Raw genomic sequence first — 8424 nt, 5'->3', positions numbered from 1 at the left:
AGGAAGTGGGCAGGATGAGACGGAGGAAGTGGGCAGGCTAAGATAGTGGGCAGGATGGGACGGAGACGGTGGGCAGGCTGAGACCGAGGCGGTGGGCAGGATGAGACGGAGGAAGTGGGCAGGCTGAGATAGCGGGCAGGATGGGACGGAGACAGTGGGCAGGCTGAGATAGTGGGCAGGATGGGACGGAGACAGTGGGCAGGCTGAGACTGAGGCGGTGGGCAGGATGAGACGGAGGAAGTGGGCAGGCTGAGATAGTGGGCAGGATGGGACGGAGACAGTGGGCAGGCTGAGACTGAGGCGGTGGGCAGGATGAGACGGAGGAAGTGGGCAGGCTGAGATAGTGGGCAGGATGGGACGGAGACAGTGGGCAGGCTGAGATAGTGGGCAGGATGGGACGGAGACGGTGGGCAGGCTGAGACCGAGGCGGTGGGCAGGATGAGACGGAGGAAGTGGCAGGATGAGACGGAGGAAGTGGGCAGGCTAAGATAGTGGGCAGGATGGGACGGAGACGGTGGGCAGGCTGAGACCGAGGCGGTGGGCAGGAAGAGACGGAGGAAGTGGGCAGGATTAGACGGAGGAAGTGGGCAGGCTGAGATAGTGGGCAGGATGGGACGGAGACAGTGGGCAGGCTGAGATAGTGGGCAGGATGGGACGGAGACGGTGGGCTGGCTGAGACCGAGGCGGTGGGCAGGATGAGACGGAGGAAGTGGGCAGGCTGAGATAGTGGGCAGGATGGGACGGAGACAGTGGGCAGGCTGAGACTGAGGCGGTGGGCAGGATGAGACGGAGGAAGTGGGCAGGCTGAGATAGTGGGCAGGATGGGACGGAGACAGTGGGCAGGCTGAGATAGTGGGCAGGATGGGACGGAGACAGTGGGCAGGCTGAGATAGTGGGCAGGATGGGACGGAGACGGTGGGCTGGCTGAGACCGAGGCGGTGGGCAGGATGAGATGGAGGAAGTGGGCAGGATGAGACGGAGGAAGTGGGCAGGCTAAGATAGTGGGCAGGATGGGACGGAGACGGTGGGCAGGCTGAGACCGAGGCGGTGGGCAGGATGAGACGGAGGAAGTGGGCAGGCTGAGATAGCGGGCAGGATGGGACGGAGACAGTGGGCAGGCTGAGATAGTGGGCAGGATGGGACGGAGACAGTGGGCAGGCTGAGACTGAGGCGGTGGGCAGGATGAGACGGAGGAAGTGGGCAGGCTGAGATAGTGGGCAGGATGGGACGGAGACAGTGGGCAGGCTGAGACTGAGGCGGTGGGCAGGATGAGACGGAGGAAGTGGGCAGGCTGAGATAGTGGGCAGGATGGGACGGAGACAGTGGGCAGGCTGAGATAGTGGGCAGGATGGGACGGTGGGCAGGCTGAGACCGAGGCGGTGGGCAGGATGAGACGGAGGAAGTGGCAGGATGAGACGGAGGAAGTGGGCAGGCTAAGATAGTGGGCAGGATGGGACGGAGACGGTGGGCAGGCTGAGACCGAGGCGGTGGGCAGGAAGGGACGGAGGAAGTGGGCAGGATTAGACGGAGGAAGTGGGCAGGCTGGGACAGAGACAGTGGGCAGGCTGAGATAGTGGGCAGGATGGGACGGAGATAGTGGGCAGGCTGAGACTGAGGCGGTGGGCAGGATGAGACGGAGGAAGTGGGCAGGCTGAGATAGTGGGCAGGATGGGACGGAGACAGTGGGCAGGCTGAGATAGTGGGCAGGATGGGACGGAGACAGTGGGCAGGCTGAGACCGAGGCGGTGGGCAGGATGAGACGGAGGAAGTGGGCAGGATGAGACGGAGGAAGTGGGCAGGCTGAGATAGTGGGCAGGATGGGATGGAGACAGTGGGCAGGCTGAGACTGAGGCGGTGGGCAGGATGAGATGGAGGAAGTGGGCAGGCTGAGATAGTGGGCAGGATGGGACGGAGACGGTGGGCAGGCTGAGACCGAGGAGGTGGGCAGGATGAGACGGAGGAAGTGGGCAGGATGAGACGGAGGAAGTGGGCAGGATGAGACGGAGGAAGTGGGCAGGCTGAGATAGTGGGCAGGATGGGACGGAGACAGTGGGCAGGCTGAGATAGTGGGCAGGATGGGATGGAGACAGTGGGCAGGCTGAGACTGAGGCGGTGGGCAGGATGAGACGGAGGAAGTGGGCAGGCTGAGATAGTGGGCAGGATGGGACGGAGACAGTGGGCAGGCTGAGATAGTGGGCAGGATGGGACGGAGACGGTGGGCTGGCTGAGACCGAGGCGGTGGGCAGGATGAGACGGAGGAAGTGGGCAGGATGAGACGGAGGAAGTGGGCAGACTAAGATAGTGGGCAGGATGGGACGGAGACGGTGGGCAGGCTGAGACCGAGGCGGTGGGCAGGATGAGACAGAGGAAGTGGGCAGGATGAGACGGAGGAAGTGGGCAGGCTGAGATAGTGGGCAGGATGGGACGGAGACAGTGGGCAGGCTGAGATAGTGGGCAGGATGGGACGGAGACAGTGGGCAGGCTGACACTGAGGCGGTGGGCAGGATGAGACGGAGGAAGTTGGCAGGCTGAGATAGTGGGCAGGATGGGAGGGAGACAGTGGGCAGGCTGAGATAGTGGGCAGGATGGGACGGAGACGGTGGGCAGGCTGAGACCGAGGCGGTGGGCAGGATGAGACGGAGGAAGTGGGCAGGATGAGACGGAGGAAGTGGCAGGCTGAGATAGTGGGCAGGATGGGACGGAGACAGTGGGCAGGCTGAGACTGAGGCGGTGGGCAGGATGGGACGGAGACAGTGGGCAGGCTGAGACTGAGGCGGTGGGCAGGATGGGACGGAGACAGTGGGCAGGCTGAGACCGAGGCGGTGGGCAGGATGAGACGGAGGAAGTGGGCAGGCTGAGATAGTGGGCAGGATGGGACGGAGACAGTGGGCAGACTGAGACGGAGGAAGTGGGCAGGCTGAGATAGTGGGCAGGATGGGACGGAGACAGTGGGCAGGCTGAGACCGAGGCGGTGGGCAGGATGAGACGGAGGAAGTGGGCAGGCTGAGATAGTGGGCAGGATGGGACGGAGACAGTGGGCAGGCAGAGACTGAGGCGGTGGGCAGGATGGGACGGAGACAGTGGGCAGGCTGAGACCGAGGCAGTGGGTAGGATGAGACGGAGGAAGTGGGCAGGCTGAGATAGTGGGCAGGATGGGATGGAGACAGTGGGCAGGCTGAGACCGAGGCGGTGGGCGGGATGAGACGGTGGAAGTGGGCAGGCTGAGATAGTGGGCAGGATGGGACGGAGACAGTGGGCAGGCTGAGACTGAGGCGGTGGGCAGGATGGGACGGAGACAGTGGGCAGGCTGAGCCCGAGGCGGTGGGCAGGATGAGACGGAGGAAGTGGGCAGGCTGAGATAGTGGGCAGGATGGGACGGAGACAGTGGGCAGGCTGAGGCTGAGGCGGTGGGCAGGATGGGACGGAGACAGTGGGCAGGCTGAGACTGAGGCGGTGGGCAGGATGAGACGGAGGAAGTGGGCAGGCTGAGATAGTGGGCAGGATGGGACGGAGACAGTGGGCAGGCTGAGATAGTGGGCAGGATGGGACGGAGACGGTGGGCAGGCTGAGACCGAGGCGGTGGGCAGGATGAGACGGAGGAAGTGGGCAGGATGAGACGGAGGAAGTGGGCAGGCTGAGCTAGTGGGCAGGATGGGACGGAGACAGTGGGCAGGCTGAGACTGAGGTGGTGGGCAGGATGGGACAGAGACAGTGGGCAGGCTGAGACTGAGGCGGTGGGCAGGATGGGATGGAGACAGTGGGCAGGCTGAGACCGAGGCGGTGGGCAGGATGAGACGGAGGAAGTGGGCAGGCTGAGATAGTGGGCAGGATGGGACGGAGGAAGTGGGCAGGCTGAGATAGTGGGCAGGATGGGACGGAGACAGTGGGCAGGCTGAGACTGAAGTGGTGGGCAGGATGGGACAGAGACAGTGGGCAGGCTGAGACTGAGGCGGTGGGCAGGATGGGATGGAGACAGTGGGCAGGCTGAGACCGAGGCGGTGGGCAGGATGAGACGGAGGAAGTGGGCAGGCTGAGATAGTGGGCAGGATGGGACGGAGGAAGTGGGCAGGCTGAGATAGTGGGCAGGATGGGACGGAGACAGTGGGCAGGCTGAGATAGTGGGCAGGATGGGACGGAGACGGTGGGCAGGCTGAGACCGAGGCGGTGGGCAGGATGAGACGGAGGAAGTGGGCAGGATGAGACGGAGGAAGTGGGCAGGCTGAGCTAGTGGGCAGGATGGGACGGAGACAGTGGGCAGGCTGAGACTGAGGTGGTGGGCAGGATGGGACGGAGACAGTGGGCAGGCTGAGACTGAGGCGGTGGGCAGGATGGGATGGAGACAGTGGGCAGGCTGAGACCGAGGCGGTGGGCAGGATGAGACGGAGGAAGTGGGCAGGCTGAGATAGTGGGCAGGATGGGACGGAGACAGTGGGCAGACTGAGACGGAGGAAGTGGGCAGGCTGAGATAGTGGGCAGGATGGGACGGAGACAGTGGGCAGGCTGAGACCGAGGCGGTGGGCATGATGAGACGGAGGAAGTGGGCAGGCTGAGATAGTGGGCAGGATGGGACGGAGACTGTGGGCAGGCAGAGACTGAGGCGGTGGGCAGGATGGGACGGAGACAGTGGGCAGACTGAGACCGAGGCAGTGGGCAGGATGAGACGGAGGAAGTGGCAGGCTGAGATAGTGGGCAGGATGGGACGGAGACAGTGGGCAGGCTGAGACCGAGGCGGTGGGCAGGCAGAGATGGAGGCGGTGGGCAGGCAGAGACGGCGGTGGTGGTCAGGCTGAGATGTCGGCAGTGGACAGTCTGAGAAGCCATTAGATACTTCTTAAATGGGCATCGGGCACGGTGGCGCCACTGGCTGTGTGAGAAACTAACTTAAGTACGTGATTGTATCATACAATCATTCTCTTCTTTCTCCCCTTTTAACCCACATCCAAAATGTCTAAGTTACTGGATGATCCTTGGGGCAGCAGCGAAATCAAATGCCCAATCACAACATCAGGCAGCAGCACTCGGGATCATCCAGGAGCTTATACATTTAGGTTGTGGGTTGGAAGGGGAGAGGAGAGAGAATGAATGATGCAAGTGGGTATATATCATTGGGAAAAATCTCTTGTTATGGCAGTGTAATTATTGGAAGAGGAAATAGGAATGTGATCGCACTGCAGTGCAAGGACTGGGCGCCGATCTCCCGAACAGCATCCTCATACATGCTGTGAGGCTGCCGAGTTCAGGTTAGGAGACCCGCGGCCCGTCCATGTACAGAGGTCCGAGTGCAGACCAACACTCACTGACAGCTCAATGAGCCTTAACGGGGTTGTCCGGTCTAAATCCACAAGCCTGCAGTAGCTCTATGTGTCACTATGTGACTGCAGACTTGTGAATCCTGACATCGTACACACTGTGCACCGTGAGGATTCACAGGCATCAGAGCCAGGAACGGCGGTCACATGGCTGCAAGGAAGCAGAATGCAGACTCGCACTGAGCGGGGCCGCGCTTGTCTAGTCGGATTCTGTCTGGGAGTCTACATTTCTCCTCGTTATCATAACAAGCAGTATTGCAATGAGAGATAACAGAATCCACCATTCACGGTAGTGTCACAGCTCAATGAAAAGATCCAGCTCACCAGAGACAGCATCCTGACATCGGAGCACGAGACCGCTGTGTCAAAGCGCTTGATTTAAAACAATGAAGAAAGGAATGTCCAGCTCCACGATATAGTGAATACATAAATCCTTTTATTCACTTAGTCACTTCAAAGGTGAGGTTAAAAGGCCAGCATAGAAAAACAAGGCTTGCATTCTCAACGCGTTTCTGGTGACTTCGCACCTGGGAACGCAAGCCTTGTTTTTCTATGCTGGCCTTTTAACCTCACCTTTGAAGTGACTAAGTGAATAAAAGGATTTATGTATTCACTACATCGTGGAGCTAGACATTCCTTTCTTCAGTGTCACAGCTCACCTACTCCCCCTTCCTGCACAATGACATCTGCATGTCACTAAGCACGAGAACATGTAAAGAAAACTCGACCAAGGAAATAGAGTGCCCTTTAATGTCTTGTGATATATATATATATATATATATATATGCACATGCACTGCCCAAGTCACAGGCAGCAGTGGTCTTGTAGCTGGCATAATGGCTTCCTGTCTCGTGCCAACCTTGGAGCGACATGCGCTGTATCCAGGTGGATGCTGGTAGGTGGGTTTCATATTTTTTAGCAATTTTCTTTAGCCATACATCCCCTTTAATGATAGCGCACTTGGTGTAGCAGGTTCTGTGACTGCGCCAGCATTGGACTATAGCAGATTTCTCACAATGTCTGGGTTACATGGGAGGGTACTGGGTATAATGAAGGGCAACCTTCTCTGCTTCACTTCTGTCCTGCCCATCCGTCTTCCATTCCTGTTTTGGATTGTTCTGTCTGACTCTGGCGTGTTTCTGACTGTGCTTTCGTCTCGTCCTCTTGTTACTGCGCTCCCGACCATATTTTTGACCTCTGACTTGCTTCAGACCTTGCTCCTGCCATCCCCTCTGACACTGCGTTCCTGGCTGTTGCTGACTTGGCTTGTACAACCTCTGTACTGCCCCCTAGCAGTGTTTGCTCAGCTCTACAAGTCTTCGCTTAAAAAAATAAAAAATGAATCTGAACTGAGAAAGTAAGTTAATGTGTATGCACAATGTAAGTGCATATTAACACATGACCATTAACCAGAGAAAACAAAAAGCAAAAAACACAAATATCCTGAACTAAAAAGTAAAAAATAAACTGCAAATAATGCATAAAGGTAATAATAATAAGGGTATTTAGTTAACATAATTTTGATAAAAATAATGTACAAGCCATCCCGCCAGGTCACGGCAACCCTTGTGGGACAGTCCCTACTCTAGTATTTAAAACCTTTTCACTTGCCAAGGTCTTCGCTTAAGGTGAGCTCCTGTTACCTTCCTTCCTCACACTCAGGTGGTTGTCCCTGTATTGCACGACAGTAACCCGGAGTATTTTCTCTAGCGCTGCATCCCCTGACTCCTCTCAATAGCCTCCCCTTAGCAGCCTCCTCATCAAGCCATGGCAAGACAGAAGGCTTATTGAAACTCCGTTCTTGGTGGGAAAGTCAGAAGATGAGTATGGAGGTGTCGCCATAGTTGGGACTCTTTCGAAGGCCCAGAGACAGCAGTGCCCGGAGTTGCTCCAGAGGAACAGGGTGTCACGGATGTGGTTTGTGGAACCACTGTGCCACGACCCGCGGAGAGCCTGGACGGGCGTGACTAAGCGAGCACCTAACAATTCCCTCGAGCATCTGATGGTGAGGTTAGACTTGGCTCCCGATGAATAATACCAGATGCCAGATGCCACTCCAGGACAGACCAATGGACGCGCAGTAGCTGGACCCAGAGGACAGACTGGATGGAGCAGCAGGCAGAGTGTGTATCAGAGTGCAGCAGAGTGCAGCAGGAAGAGTTTATATCACAGTGCAGCAGGCAGAGTTTGTATCAGAGTGCAGCAGGCAGGATCTACATCAGAGTGCAGCAAGCAGGGATTTGCACCAGAATGCAGCAAGCAGGTTTTGCACCAGAGTGCAGCAGGCAGGATCTGCATCAGAGTGCAGCAGGCAGGGATTTGCACCGGAGTGCAGCAGGCAGGATTTGCACCAGAGTACAGCAGACAGGATTTTCACCTGAGTGCAGCAGGGACTGGTATGCAACCTTACATAACACAGAATGCAAAACAGGAATATATACATAATATCCCACAGCTATTGGCTGGGGAGGAAATAGCAAGTGCACGCACTGACCCTTTAAGAGGGCAGGAGTCCACTCGCGTGTGCCCTAAGGACATGGTTAGAGGACCGGCTGGAAGCAAGCAGAGCATGGGGAAGGGAAGAACTGACCGCAGCACAGGTGAGTGAAGTGACACGCTGGAGACCATGCCTGTCAGAGCAGGACTCCGGCGTGGTGCTAACACAGGGACCTGTTCTCAGAATTACCGGGGTGCACAAGGGTCGTAGAACATGAAGTTCTGACAAAGCCACATGTGCGTGTAAATGTAAAACCCTATCGAATTCCGGAGGTCCACCAAGAAGTGATCTCCAAGGAGGTGGAGCGTATGTTAAAACTCGGTGTCATTGAGTAGTCCAAGAACGGTTGGTCGAGCCCGATTGTCCTGGTCCTGAAACCCAATGTTGAACTGAGGTTCTGCAATGACTACTGAAGTTGAACGAGGTCTCCAAGTTCGACGCATATCCCATGCCACGCATCGATGAGCTAATCGAGAGACTTGGGCCCGCAAGGTACATAATCACCTTGGTTTTGATGAAGGGTTATTGTCAGGTCCCCATGGCACAGGAAGCCAAGGAGAAGACTGCGTTTTCTACGCTGGACGGATGCTTCCAGTATATCCAGATGTTGTTAGGACT

This window comes from Dendrobates tinctorius, unplaced genomic scaffold (assembly GCF_039654945.1).
Source record: "Dendrobates tinctorius isolate UK_male_01 unplaced genomic scaffold, ASM3965494v1 ptg000098l, whole genome shotgun sequence".
NCBI lineage: Eukaryota > Metazoa > Chordata > Amphibia > Anura > Dendrobatidae > Dendrobates > Dendrobates tinctorius.
Note: the sequence above shows the minus strand (reverse complement) of the source record.